At 47.1% G+C, this 9,966-nt stretch overlaps 1 long non-coding RNA gene across 1 annotated transcript; it reads left to right on the top strand.

The window, feature by feature from the left end:
- The first annotated feature begins 2,639 nt into the window (after positions 1 to 2,639).
- On the top strand, positions 2,640 to 7,155 carry LOC123731698 (uncharacterized). The gene is made up of 3 exons (XR_006762799.1): positions 2,640 to 2,730; positions 4,572 to 4,685; positions 7,075 to 7,155. It is a non-coding gene; the product is annotated as an uncharacterized lncRNA (long non-coding RNA).
- Positions 7,156 to 9,966: the final 2,811 nt, after the last annotated feature.

The raw sequence follows: 9,966 nt of genomic DNA, 5'->3' as shown, positions 1-9,966 counted from the left end.
CATACAGGACTTCACACAGCGGTACAGGGGAGGTAACATACAGGACTTCACACAGCAGTACAGGGAGGTAACATACAGGACTTCACACAGCGGTACAGGACTTCACACAGCGGTACAGGAGGTAACATACAGGCCTTCACACAGCAGTACAGGGAGGTAACATAAAGGACTTCACACAGGGTACAGGGAGGTAACATACAGGACTTCACACAGCAGTACAGGAGGTAACATACAGGACTTCACACAGCGGTACAGGACTTCACACAGCGTACAGGGAGGTAACATACAGGACTTCACACAGCAGTACAGGGAGGTAACATACAGGACTTCACACAGCGGTACAGGAGGTAACATACAGGACTTCACAAGCGGTACAGGACTTCACACAGCGGTACAGGGAGGTAACATACAGGACTTCACACAGCGGTACAGGAGGTAACATACAGGACTTCACACAGCGGTACAGGGAGGTAACATACAGGACTTCACACAGCGGTACAGGGAGGTAACGTACAGGACTTCACACAGCGGTACAGGACTTCACACAGCAGTACAGGGAGGTAACATAGACTTTTATGTTTACTGTAGTTATATTGTATATACTGTATGTTGACTTTGTCTAAACTCCTGTCTGTAGTCTGTCTGCCTTGTCTGTCTGTCTGTAGTCTGTCTGTATATGTATCTATTGCTGGCAGCACTAATTCACTTAGTGAAATTCCAGGTTTGTGTAAATGTACTTGGAGAATAAAAGTGATTCTGTAGATTTAGTACTGTAGTCCTACTGTAGTACTGTAAACCTACTGTACTACTGTGGACCTACTGTACTACTGTGGAGCTACTGGGAAAGACAACATACAGTCGACCTCCTACCTACTGTAGTACTGTGGACCTACTGTAGAACTGTGGACCTACTGTAGGACTGTGGACCTACTGTAGAACTGTGGACCTACTGGGGGTAGACAACATACAGTAGACCTCCTAGCTACTAAACTAAATGCAATACTGCCCATGTAGAGCCAATGATAAGCACCTTTTATCTGACTGAATGACCACTCTGCACCAGCAAAACAGGTTCTCTCACACTGACTGCTGCACAACGTCAACAGAGTGAAGGAGATCAACTGAACTCAGGGGGGCGCGTCCATGTTCTCTCTGTAGGTTCTACCGGACATGACCAGCATCGTGTCCAAATGGCAGTCGCTGACCAAGAAGGAGAAAGGAGGGAAGGAAGGGAAGAAGGAAGGAGATGTCAAAGAGGAGGCAGCTAAAGTTCAACAACCTGGTAGATGTCTTATATTCTAATATATTTACAGTCAGTGGATTGTTCTCTTCCTTAGAATTATAATTCTAACTCTCTCTTCATACATCGTGGAAATAGACCTAGTCACCTTAACCAATATGGTGTTTTTCCTCATTTCTATATTGTCCTGACTAACTCTCTTTAATTGAACAAGGGGTGACTGACTGACTCTCTCCTGTCTCTCTCTTCCCGTGCGTCTGTCTGTTTGTCTGTCGCATCTGTTTGTCTGTCGCATCTGTCTGTCTGTCTCTACTGTCTGTCTCTACTGTCTGTCTCTACTGTCTGTCTCTACTGTCTGTCTCTACTGTCTGTCTCATCTGTCTGTCTCTACTGTCTGTCTCATCTGTCTGTCTCTACTGTCTGTCTCATCTGTCTGTCTGTCTCTACTGTCTGTCTCTACTGTCTGTCTCTACTGTCTGTCTCTACTGTCTGTCTCTACTGTCTGTCGCATCTGTCTGTCGCATCTGTCTGTCTCTACTGTCTGTCTCTACTGTCTGTCTCATCTGTCTGTCTCTCTCTTTCCCATCTCTCTGTCTTTCCCATCTATCTGTCTGTCTGTCTTTCCCATCTATCTGTCTGTCTGTCTTTCCCATCTATCTGTCTGTCTGTCTTTCCCGTCTGTCTGTCTGTCTTTCCCGTCTGTCTGTCTGTCTGTCTCGATCTTTCCCGTCTGTCTGTCTGTCTTTCCGTCTGTCTGTCTGTCTCTCCCGTCTGTCTGTCTTTCCCGTCTGTCTGTCTGTCTGTCTGTCTGTCTCTCCCGTCTGTCTCGTCTTTCCCGTCTGTCTGTCTTTCCCGTCTGTCTCGCGTCTTTCCCGTCTGTCTGTCTTTCCCGTCTGTCTGTCTGTCTGTCTGTCTGTCTCTCCCATCTGTCTCTGTCTCTCCTTTCTCCTCCAGCCCCGTCAGTCCCCGAGTCTCCAGAGGTCATCCTCCTGAAGGCCCTCATCCTTCAGGTCATGTGTCTCTACCAGAAGGTGGTACCCCATCTGGTCAGCCAGAGCAAGTTTGACTTCAGCAAGCTGCTCAAAGGTACTGCTCTATAAACTCTATGGATGGACGATCGATTGATTCATCGATTGATTGATCTGTTAAAAATATGGAAGTTGCCACTATGTACTAACAGAATGTTAAAATCCATTAATTTGCCTTCCGTTCTGTTACTACATTAACACAACTTCTGTATTATCCCATCGTTCTGGAGTATCCATACTGCTATCCAAAAAGGCCTGTGAAATCATCCACTGATTGTGTCAATCTTCAGGGATCATGTCCAAGTAAATGTTTAGTTTTAAAGGTATTGTATTTTGTCTCTCTCCAGGTATCGTGTCAGAGAAAGGTATGAGAGAGAGGAGGTCCCTCCAGTCCTTCAACACCAGATACTACAACTGGCCCTTGACCTGCCGGCCAGCAGATTCTCCTGGTTCAGAGTTCAGGTGAGACCGTTATAGATCGGGGTGTGTTTGCTGTTATCACCTGGTTCAGGGGAGCTTCTAGACCTGGTTCAGGGGAACTTCTAGACCTGCTTCACCTGGTTCAGGGGAGCTTCTAGACCTGGTTCAGGGAACTTCCTAGACCTGCTTCACCTGGTACAGGGGTGAGCATCCAGACCAGCAAGTTATCACCTGGTTCAGGGGAGCTTCTAGACCAGCAAGTTATCACCTGGTTCACCTGGTTCAGGGGAGCTAATATCCCCTATAAGGAGCATGGAACAGACCAGGGGTTGTACTGTCTGCCATCTCCTAGAGGGGTTTCAAAGGAAAGGTGAGACTATGGCAACAGTAAATGGCTGTTATTTTCAGGGGCCCAACTTTGGTTTTTGGAAGTGGTAGGGACATAACCTTGCAGGGATCTGGGGGGCTCTCTCAGGTAATTTGTTAACCTCCCCCTGTTATTGTAATGGTGAGAAGTTGCCAGAGGGGCGCCAGAGGCGGGGGTGGCGCCAGAGGCGGGCGTGGCGCCAGAGGGCGGGCCGGTGGCGCCAGAGGGCGGCGGGTGGCGCCAGAGGGGCGGGCCGGTGGCGCCAGAGGGCGAGCCGGTGGCGCCCGGGAAGGCGCTGTGATTCATATCATAGGCATAAGCTGTAGTGCTCTTTTTACTTGTACACAATATAGCTGGATCGCCCCGTCCTGCCCCCTAAGGGCCCACCGCCCTGCAGCAACCCAACACACCCCACTCAGCTTTGGGATCTTAGAGAAACATTCATTAGCTTGGTTCCAGGTGTGTTAGGTCGAAGCCAGAGTGTCAACCTCAGTCCTGGCCCAGGGTCAGACCCCCAGGGCCAGGACTGAGCAGCCCAGCAGCTAGGGATTGCCTAAATAGGTATCTCCCCTGACGTGGGCATGTTGTCAATACAGACTCCTGTAGTGATAGTATTCCATATAGGGCATCCAAACCCTATGAAAGTTGCACAGTGTACCCTTAATCTGGTAATAAATCAAATCTAGTGATATATATACATATATACATATACAGTACCGGTCTTTATTTTTACTATTTTCATTGTAGAATAATAGTGAAGACATCAAAACTATGAAATTACACATATGGAATTATGTTAAAAAAATATGTAAAAATAAAAATTGTCACTCTTGCCTTGATGACAGTTTTGCACACTCTTGGCATTCTCTCAACCATCTTCACCTGGAATGCTTTTCCAACAGTCTTGGAGTTCTCACATATGCTGAGCACTTGTTGGCTGCTTTTCCTTCACTCTGCGGTCCAACTCATCAAAACCATCTCAATTGGGTTGAGGTCGGGTAATTGTGGAGGCCAGGTCATCTGATGCAGCACCCTGCTTCTTGGTCAAATAGCCCTTACACAGCCTGGAGGTGTGTTGGGTCATTGTCCTGTTGAAAAACAAATGATAGTCCCACTAAGCCCAAACCAGATGGGATGGCATATCGCTGCAGAATGCTGTGAGTAGCCATGCTGGTTAAGCGTGCCTTGAAATCTAAACAAATCACTAATAGTGTCACCAGCAAAGCACCATCACACCTCCTCCTCCATGCTTCACGGTGGAACCACACATGCGAGATCATCCGTTCACCTACTCTGTGTCTCACGCTCTGAGGTGTCTGTATGATCCTTCAGCATGCCTCTTTTGCATCACAGTGCAATAATAAAACTGGGGGGGGACAAAAATGCAATTTCAGAATGTGTGTGTGTGTGGGGGGGTCATGTCTCCCCAGTGAAAGTTTGTCCCTGGTTATTTGTGAAGTCTCCTTTTCATAACCTTGTAGTCATTCCATTTTGCTCCTTGTGTTGTCTCTGTCAGGATCATGTGGAGACAGGCTCTGGGGAGATGTCTGTGTTCTTCTTGCTCCTCAAGATGTTTGTGAGCAGCACCAACAGCCACCTGAAGATCTCCACCAAGAAACTGGTGGTGAAGGTGAGCAGACCTACTGCCTCAGTTCCGTCCGGGTTTCAATCACACACTGGCTTTGTCCTAAATGGCACTCCGTTCTCTAACATAGTGTACTACTTTTGACCAGTGGTGTAAAGTACTTAAGTAAAAATACTTTAAAGTACTACTTATGTCATTTTTTGGGGTTATCTGTACTTTACTATTTATATATATATATATTTTTTTACTATTGATAACTTTTACTTCACTACATTCAGAATGAAAATAATGTCTGTACATTTTCCTTGACACCTAAAAGTACCGTTACATGTAGAATGCTTAGCAGAACAGGAAAATGGTCAAATTCACACACTTATCAAGAGAACATCCCTGGTCGTCCCTACTGTCTCTGATCTGGAGGACTCACTAAACAGAGAACATCCTGGTCATCCCTACTGCCTCTGATCTGGAGGACTCACTAAACAGAGAACATCCCTGGTCGTCCCTACCGCCTCTGATCTGGAGGACTCACTAAACAGAGAACATCCCTGGTCATCCCTACTGCCTCTGATCTGGAGGACTCACTAAACAGAGAACATCCCTGGTCATCCCTACTGCCTCTGATCTGGAGGACTCACTAAACAGAGAACATCCCTGGTCGTCCCTACTACCTCTGATCTGGAGGACTCACTAAACAGAGAACATCCCCAATCATCCCTACTGCCTCTGATCTGGAGGACTCACTTCAAACAGAGAACATCCCTGGTCATCCCTACTGCTTGATCTGGGAGGACTCACTGGAAACAGAGAACATCCCTGGTCATCCCTATCTGCCTCTGATCTGGGAGGACTCACTAAACAGAGAACACCCTGGGTCGGTCCCTTACAGCCTCTGGATCTGGGAGGACTCATCAAACAGTAGAATATCCCTGGTCATCCCTACTGCCTCTGATCTGGAGGACTCTAAACAGAGAATATCCCTGGTCATCCCTACTGCCTCTGATCTGGAGGACTCACCCAAACAGAGAACATCCCTGGTCGCCCCACAGCCTCTGATCTGAGGACTCACTAAACAACAGAGAACATCCCTGGTCACCCCTACTGCCTCTGGATCTGGAGGACTCACTAAAAAGAGAACATTCTGGTCGTCCCTACAGCCTCTGGATCTGGAGGACTCACTAAACAGAGAACATCCCTGGTCATCCCTACTGCATCTGACCGGAGGACCCACTAAACAGAGAACACCCCATCCCTACTGCTGATCTGGAGGTACCACTAAACAGAAACATCCCAGGTCGCCCCCACTGCCTCTGATCTGGAGGACTCACTAAACAGAGAACATCCCTGGTCAATCCCTACTGCCTCTGATCTGGAGGACTCTTACTAAACAGAGAACATCCCTGGTCATCCCTTACTGCCTCTGATCTGGAGTGACTCACTAAACAGAGAACATCCCTGGTCGTCCCTACTACCTCTGGATCTGGAGGACCCACCAAACAGAGAACATCCCTGGTCATCCCTACTGCCTCTGATCTGGAGGACTCACTACAACAGAGAACATCCCAGGTCGCCCTTGCACTGCCTCTGGATCTGGAGGACTCACTAAACAGAGAACATCCCTGGTCATCCCTACTGCCTCTGATCTGGAGGACTCACTAAACAGAGAACATCCCTGGTCGTCCCCACTGTATCTGGATCTGGAGGACTCACCAAACAGAGAACATCCCTGGATCATCCCTACTGCCTTCTGATCTGGAGGACTCACTGAAACAGAGAACATCCCTGGTCATCCCTATTGTTCTGATCTGGAGGACCCACTAAACAGAGAACATCCCTGGTCGTGCCCTACTGCCTCTGATCTGGAGGACCACTAAACAGAGAATACCCCTGGTCGCCCCTACTGTATCTGATCTGGAGGACTCACCAAACAGAGAACATCCCTGGTCATCCCTACTGCCTCTGGATCTGGAGGACTCACTAAACACAAATGCTTTGTTTGTAAATGTGTTCCCCTGGCTATCCGTAGAAATAACAAAACCGAGAAAATCGTAAGGTTGTCTGGGTTTGCTTAATATAAGGAATTTGAAGCGATTTTATACTTTTACTTTTGATACTTAAGTATATTTCAAACCAAATACTTTGACTTTTACTCAAGTTGTATTTCTGCAAGTGGACATTCACTTTTCCGTGAATAATTTTCTATTAAATAATCTTTTCTTTTACCCAAGTGATGACAATTTAATACTTTTTTCCACCTCTGCTTTTGACCAGGGCCCATAGTGGGTCAAAAGGAGTGCCCTATAGAGGGAATTTAGTATACCCACTGACTCGCTTGAATGTGCCCAACGTAGGAAAATGAATTGGGGTGTATTTATTGGGCCACATCTACAGTGACTTCCTGTAAACTCCTTGGTCTCCATTGTTTGGAAATTAGGTGCTGAAGGACAGTGGAGTGTTTGAGCACACCTGGTCTGAGCTGGAGCTGTGGCTGAACCACCTGGACAGACTACAAACCAGACCAGCAGGACACAGCCATACACTTCCTGGAGAGGGTCAGTCACCCGGTCCACTTCCATAGAATACAGTTGGTCGAACGATTGGATCAATTGGATACATCAATCAATCAACCAAAAACAATCAATGAATCAATCAGCCGGTAGATACCCTCAATCGATCAATCTATCGCTATCTACGAACGCGCGACATAAGCAGCATAAAAAAAAAACATCGATCAACACCTTTCTTACCGGAGGCCTTTCGTGACTTAGGGATTGATTATTTGATTGTGTTATTGATTGTTTGATTGGCAAGTTGGTGCTATTTATGATACAGGGTGTGTGTGTGTGTGTGTGTGTGTGTGTGTGTGTTTGTTTGTCTCTTCTCTGTGATGTGTTTATGTCCCCCAGGTGATGGTGTGTCACCCTGTGATGTGTTATGTCCCCCCAGGTGATGTGTGTAACCCTGTGGATGTGTTTATGTCCCGAGGTGATGGTGTGTCACCCTGCATGCCGGTTTGTCCCCAGGTGATGGTGTGTTAAACCCTGTGATGTGTTTATGTCCCCCAGGTGATGGTGTGTCTGGTGTGTCACACTGTGATGTGTTTATGTCCCCCAGGTGATGGTGAGTAAATCTCTGTGATGTTTTATGTCCCCCAGGTGATGGTGTGTCACCCTGTGATGTGTTTATGTCCCCAGGTGATGATGTGTAACCCTGTGATGTGTTTATGTCCCCTCGGGTGATGGTGTGTCACCCTGTGATGTGTTTATGTCCCCCAGGTGATGGTGTGTCACCTTGATGTATTTATGTCCCCCAGGTGAATGGTGTGTCTGGCGAAACCCTGTGATGGTCCAACCAGGTGATGGTGTGTGTAACCCGGATGTGCGTTTATGTCCCTAGGTGATGGTGTGTCACCCTGTGATAGTGTTTATGTCCCCAGGTGATGGTGTGTAACCCTGTGATGCTTTTATGTCCCAAGGTGTAGTGTGTGCCACCCTGTGATGTGTCTAAGCCCCCAGGTGATGGTGTGTCACACTGTGATGTGTTTATGTCCCCCAGGTGATGGGTGTGTCACCCCTGTGATGTGTTTATGTCCCCAGGTGATGGTGTGTGTGTCACCCGGATGTTTAACAGTGTCCCTAGGTGATGGTGTGTGTCACCCTGTGATGTGTTTATGTCCCCAGGTGATGGTGTGTCTGGTGTGTAACCCTACACCTAGGCACAACAAGGTGGCCAGTCTTGATCCAGGAGGCAGCCTACCTGCAGGCCAATCTTAGCGGACAGGATGCACACAACGCCAGCATCCCCATCTCACATAGACGCAAGCTGGTTATTTACGCCACCACATCCTGTCTCCTCATATAGACGGTTGGTGATTTACTACAGTACATCCTGTCTCTCTCACCGGTGCCAGTGATTACTCACTACATCCCGTCTTCTCATAGACGGTTGCTGACTCAGCAGTACGATCTGTCTCTAAGACGCGTTGGTGATTTACTACACTACATCCTGTCTCTCTCTACATTGACGGGTGATGATTTACTACACTACATCCCGTCTCTCCCTACACATAGACGTTAGGATTTACTACACCAAGCATCCTGTCTCTCTCACAATAGACGGTTGGTGATTTACTGCAGCACATCCGTTTCTCACATAGACGGTTGGTGATTTACACACTACATCCTCTGTCTCCCCTCTCTACAGGGACGGGGTTGGTGATTACTACACTACATCCTGTCTCTCTCACATAGTACGGGGTTGTATTTACTACAGTACATCCTGTCTCTCCACTATAGACGGGCTGTGTGATTTACCAGTACATCCTGTCTCTGCTCACATAGACGGGTTGGTGATTTACCAGCATATCCTGTCTCTCTCACATAGACGGTTGGTGATTTAACACTACTGATCCTGTCTCTCTCACATAGACGGTTGGGTGATTTACCATCATCCTGATCTCTCTCACATAGACGCTGGTGATTTACTGCACACATCCTGTTCCACATAGACGTACAAGTTGGCCATTTACTACAGTACATCCTGTCTCTCTACATAGACGGGTTGGTGATTTTTACTACACTACATCCTGTTTCTCATAGACGTTGGTGATTTACTACACTACATCCCCATTTCACGCCTGTTATCTCCACGACATTCTTTCCATTCTCCTTCACCTTCTCTCATCAACGAGCTGTTTTCACCTACAGACTGTCGCTGACTGAATGTTTTTTGTTTAGTTGCACCGCTTGTAAAACCAAGACATTGTCGTGTGTGAAAAGCCCAGGAAGTAGTTTCTGAGATATCGGGAAACCATTGAGCTGCCACCGACGCATACCACGCTCAGTCGCTTAGGGTCACTTATATTTAGCCCATTCTAACGCTCAGTGGAACAGTAACTGAATGTCTCGGTCCTGTCTGCCTGCTTTATATAGCAAGACCGGCCACTGGACTCACTGTCGTAGGAGCGAACACTTTGGAGTGTAGTAGCCTAATATACTGGCCACCGTGTGTGTGTGTGTGTGTGTGTTCTATCCATGCAGGCTTTCTTGGCAGCCTTGAGACATGAAACACTTAGGTGGAAGGGCATACAGGCTAATGCCTAATTTATTAATGCGCAGTTTGCCTAAATGGAAAATGGAAAATGTAATTTTATTCAACACTAGGTTTAAAAAAATAATAATAATTACTCCATTACCTACAGTTAATTTGAAAACCACAGGCAATTGCCCACATGTATTTTCTATGTGAACTTTCAAACGCCGACAAATAAAAATCACTGGGTATGTTAATAATGGAAACATGGCTAGTGAAGATAAAGCCTTGGCCT

Source organism: Salmo salar, unplaced genomic scaffold (genome assembly GCF_905237065.1).
Source record: "Salmo salar unplaced genomic scaffold, Ssal_v3.1, whole genome shotgun sequence".
NCBI lineage: Eukaryota > Metazoa > Chordata > Actinopteri > Salmoniformes > Salmonidae > Salmo > Salmo salar.
The sequence above is the reverse complement of the archived record's forward strand: the minus strand, read 5'-3'. Positions and strand labels throughout refer to the sequence as shown.